Here is a 6,000-nt window from a genome sequence, read left to right as displayed (position 1 = left end):
AATAACTATACTATTGTAAAGTGTAAGTTTTATATAATAATGTTCGTCTATTTATATTATAAATGTAGACATATCAATATGTTTGATATTGACATTTTGAAGCCGCAAGGCGGGATGCCTTGGCACAAATTTTATTTGTATGTATAAAAAAACGAATTGTAATTGTAACTTATATTGAATTTAAATTGTTTAATGCTTCCGTTGTCGCTGTTGGTATATTTTATAATGTTTTCGGTACTTTTTCATGGCTGTGCGGTTACCTGATCATGATGATATAAAAAAAAAGTATGTATTATATATATATATTATATTTGTTATAAGTTGTAGTTATATATTTTATATTTATAATTGATTAGCTGATCACACGGCCTATAAATGGTGAGCCCCCATTTAGAAAAAGTATCTTTTTGATAAACAATTGTAATTTGTAAATATGTTTTGCATAGTATACAATTTGTGTTCTCAGTGTGTGTAGAGCTTTTATGAAATTAAAAACATGTAATAAGTATCAAATTATTTGTAAATAAAAATAAGACTACAATAGATAGATCGATGTGTAAAAATGTAGTTGTTAACTTTATATACTTAACTAAAGGAATTGTAAATCAAAATTATTTAGAAATTCAATAATACATTTTTATTGTAAATTGTGTTTAAAATTTATATGAAATCTACATATATTATGGCACGTTGAATTTCAATATACGTTTGTATGTTTTCATATTAGTTCCAACTATATGATGAATGTTAAAGTTTAATGTATTTTTTTTAAATAAATGCATCGGACCATGGCGAATTGCGAGTAAAATGTTAGGTGCATAACATACCTTATATAACTTATTAAAAAATTGTAAGAAATATGTGATTTTTATTTAAACTTTTTTTTAATTTTATTACCTTAATGTCTGTAATACATTTTTCAACATACTTGCTCGTAAAGTGGATCAATTTCATTTCAGTTTTCAATATATAAAGATTCTTTGAATAACAGTTTATAAACGCAATAGTGAACTTATATTCAACGACGGCCACATCTTCATCCCATGATCGCGGGTTCGAATCCTCGCACGGTACAAACATTTGTATTCATTGTTAGCAATGGGATCATCTATCCACAATACTAACAATTTACTTCCCCCTATCAGAACAATTACACAAATGATCATGAATGCATAAAACTTAAAGATCAATTATTGTCAAACTAACTAATTCATTTTCTTATATAATTGTAATGGTAAACTAAGCTGAAAGCCCACCTAATGGAAAGTTATAACTGTGTCGCCTATATGCATAAAATAGCTCCACGGAATGAATTTATGACCCTAATACATGCCATCGCGTGTAGCTTGCTTCCGGTTCCTGTAATTTCACTACCGTGTCTATCACCCTTCGATCTGTTTTGGAAACCTAATACTGCTTATCGGCAGATATAGGTGAGACTAAGTACCCACTTAGATGACCTTATACCGTCTAAAATAAATGTAAAAATCCATACAAATTAACAAAATTTATACCATGTAGGTGGCAAACAAGCATACGGCCCATCTGATGGCAAACGGTTACCGTAGCCTATGGATGCCTGAAACACCGTGGTGTCAATTGCGCGTTGCCGACTCTTAAGAATTAAAAGAAAACAAATAAGGGTAAAAGTCTATAGAAAAAAATAAAATTGTAGTGTCTCTTTATAATTTATAATTATTGGTATTTTACTAAATGGATGTAAACGTATATAAGATACTTACATAAAAAGATATTCATAAAAAAATTAGAATGTCTGCTAGTTTGTTGATGCCAATCTCTGAAATGGCTGGGCCAATTTTGACGGGAATTTAATTCGCAGATAGGTAATATTATAAGAAATAATTTAGTTTACCTACTTTTATTTTAAAAATTGTATTTAATTTATTGAAATAGAAATTCTCGCGAAGAAAATACAATCTTATAGACCAAGGTAAGATAGGACTGACGTACACTGAAAAATAAATGACCAGCATAAATAGTTTAGTTACTCTAGAAATAAACAAATGTAGAAATGAAGATTTTTTTATTATATATACAAAATTAGCATCATAAATAGACAAATAATTAACAATTATAATATTTCAGTACATACTACTCAAATATTAATATGTACTATTTTAGTTTACTAGAAATATAGTGGTTGGTTAATTTATAATTTACTAGATACCCGCCTCGATTTCGCACCATATCATACATAAACCTTCCTCTTAGATCACTCTATTCATTGCTAAAAACTGCATTAAAATCCGTTGCGTGGTTTCTAAGAAGTTAAGATCTGAGCGGTAGCGACTTCATTCACTATGTAGAGATGATTCACACTCTTTATCAGAATCTGGCATGCAAAATTAATAGTGTATAGATTACACACTATTAATTTTGAAACATATACATAAAATTGGACTGTCTGTTTGTAATATTGAAGTTTAAAGTTAATGGGAACAGCTAGTAATAAATATAAAAAGAACGTATCAATGCAATATATATACACTGTTATATCCTTATATATAAAATTCTCGTGTCAGTATCAAGGTTAATTACCATACTCCTCCGAAACGGTTTGACCGATTTTTATGAAATTTTATATGCATATTCAGTAGGTTTGAGAATCGGCTATTATCTATTTTACATACTCCTAAGTGATACGAATTTTTTTTTGGACAAATTAAGACAATCCATCTCTAAATTTTCACCCTTCTATCACCAACCCTTATTTTTTAATAGTGATTTTAATTTGTATAGCAAAACAACGTTTGCGGGTATAGCTAGTATTACCGTTTGTGTTTTCATCAATTAACACGTAGAAGGACATGTATCCGTCACTGGGTGTGCCCAAGTAATTTTATAGCTCTATCCCTGAGGACTATTGGATTACAGTAATATACCACGCCCGGTTTCATCAGACAGTCGTAAACGGCCACTTTTATTGGCAAAGACCAATATTAATACAGCCATATAAAAATAGAGACGTCGTAAGACGGTTGTCTTGAAATTAGGTCATTTCTTATGTTTCTATTTCATTTCTACAATAGTTATTTCATCGATAAATACACTCCATTTCAAATATGATCTATTTACCTTCTAATAAACTGGTAGTTTGGTAGTTTTTTTCCGCCCAAATTATTTTGTACTCGTTACATAATAGATTTTTTTATTGGTCATTCAAATAAAGTAATGGATGTATAAAAAAAAATAATTTAATGTATTAATACTCTAATATTATACAAAATAATATACTATATAATATTTCTGCATTAGTGCAAAAATAAGGAAACTTGCAAAAATCTGTACCGAGCCTTTATAACTTGGCCCAACGCTGGTCAAGATTTAAACTCTACTTCTAAAAGAGAATAAATTCTCAATTGTGGATTAATTATAATTCCACGTAATGATCACAATTGTAGGTACCCTTCAAGACAAATCAATTCCATGCAAAAATACTTCTTAACAACAAAAATAAATGCCGGTTGACATGTACACTGAATTCATTTATCTCTTCGCCGTCTTTTGGGAATTTCTTTGTATTTTAATTCTCTAAATTTATAATGTAATAAAATATTATAAACGTTATAAAAAATAACATACCCCTCGAGGCAGTGTAATGTCACTTATTTAGCTTATAAATAGGAAAAACAGAGCACTACAAATGAAAGTTACGATCGCGCCGCGGCCATTTCATTACGCGCTACATAAAATGGCCGCCAAATGTATTTATGGTCCAATCCGCTTTATAGGCTGTTGCGGAAATGTGTGATTGAATTTTTATGTAGTTAGTATCTCAACTTTTTTTAAATGGAATATGGGCAAAGACGAAGTTCATTCAAGTCAAAAAAAGAAGAAATCAGTTCTTAAATAATAAAGATTTTTTAACAAGGGGCTACAGTTATTTATAAGAAGTAAATGCAATCCACCAATTATGTCACTACGAATGATTATTCTTTTAAACTTTCTTTGTTAATTTAAAACTGTAATTGATATTTTCACAAATAAAGTTATATTGTTTAATTCTATTTACCTACTACTTGTCCCATGAATTTGCTATTCCTATTTTAATCTTGATTAAATAATTAAACATATAATTCAAAATACCCTCTTCTTAATTCATATCGTAAACCACGCCACACATGACAGTAATCCTGGTAAAATAAAAGCTTATTGTGAGGATAAAATTGTCACTAAATAGGGTCTACTGCAGGGTTGTCAACCCCACTTTTTTAACTAGCTAGATATAACTCGCATCTTAGGTAAATAGTATAAAACAAAGAAGCCGCCCCTGTCTGTTCGCTTATATCTTTTTATATTTATATTTTATGTTTTTCAATAATAGATAGAGTGATTTAAAAGGAAGGTTTGTATGTATAATACATGCGTGTATAGAACAAGCCGAGAAATTCAAAGATTTGTTGTTCGTGCGAAGCCGGTCGGGTCGCTAGTAAATATATAAACAAAACATAAACTGTATTAATTGATAGGCTTAGAATTTCTACACATTTTGTTAATTGAACCAGTTATATAATATCCTTATATTTAAATCATAGAGAACAATTAACACTACCTCTATTCTTGGTCGTTTAATAACGACCTTATGAGAATGGAAACAAATCTTAATCAATATAACAAACTGTAGTGCTTTTAAAAAAATATAAGTTACACAGTTTCATATAGTAATTTGTTTTTAGCAATTCTGTATATATCTAGTTAGCGTATGTATAGTGTATTTATACATAACTAGTTATCATAAACTATTTTATATATACTCTATTCTAGAGAAAGAGAAAATCTTGCTGAGAAAGACAAATCTATATGTGTTACATTAATTATTCTTATCAAATTTGTTTAAGGCAGTTTAATATTGACTATGATTTTAGATTTTAACTTTTATTTATTTTAAAAGTAAATAGTTATGAACTCATTTCTTTTTTTAATTAGTCTTTGTTACATATCTCGGAGAAAGCTTTGAAGCAAAATGTCTGAGGTGTTTTTATTTTAGTTTTTATTATACTCTTACGTGGTCGGCCATGTTCTCAATAAGAGGCAGAATAATGATTGGTGTATTTTTAAAAGTACACACATTAGACATTTCTATTATTTATCTTACACACTATTCATCCTGAAATATAATCATGAAAATTGCCAACCCTAAAATGTCCAACTAAAAACGAACCAACAACACAAATTAACCCAGACATTCAGCGTAGTGTGTCATAAATCAGTTTTGGTCCACATCTCCGCTACATTTTCAGTACGTATGTCACACTGACCTCCACTAGTTCCATTGCTATAGTTTTGACAGCCGTTATTAAACTTTGCTGTTATAACGTTAACTAGTTACAGTAAGTATAATGATGTGAACATAAGGTAGTTAAATTTCATAATGGTCTATCAAGTTGAACGTAAATTTGGTGCGTGCCATAAATTACAGCGGCTAATTGGAATTTAAACTATGTATGTTGCAGCGCACACAATGACATAATAAAACCGTAAAGTAACTAATAGTTATATATACCAACTAGCTAACTGCCCCAGCTTCGCACGGGAGCGCATGTATTATACATACAAACCTTCCTCTTAAATAGCTCTATCTGTTGCTAAATGTTTACTCATAGCAATAGATAGAGTGATTCTAGTCTTAAATCCATTGCGTAGTTTAAAAGATCTAAACGACCAGACAACGGAAGCGACTTCATTTTATATTATGTAAAGATAACTAATAGTTATGTATTATATGTATATAAGTATGGTATATTTAATCAAATTGAAACTTCTTTTTTTACATACACAATTCTGATAATGCGGCGCCGACATGAATATCTGTCTGCTCCATGATTAAGTGGGAGAAAATGCCTCAAGGTGTTAAGTTTGTCATGTGCACCTTTATTTGTGTATTTGTGCATTTTAATAAATCTTACTAATTATTATAAACGTGAAAGTTTGTGAGTACGGATGGTTGGATATTTGTTATCATTTCACGCAAAAACTACT

The sequence above is a fragment of the Achroia grisella genome, unplaced genomic scaffold (genome assembly GCF_030625045.1).
Source record: "Achroia grisella isolate CSIRO2021 unplaced genomic scaffold, CSIRO_AGI_Agris_v1 utg170, whole genome shotgun sequence".
NCBI classification, from domain to species: Eukaryota; Metazoa; Arthropoda; class Insecta; order Lepidoptera; family Pyralidae; genus Achroia; species Achroia grisella.
Note: the sequence above shows the minus strand (reverse complement) of the source record.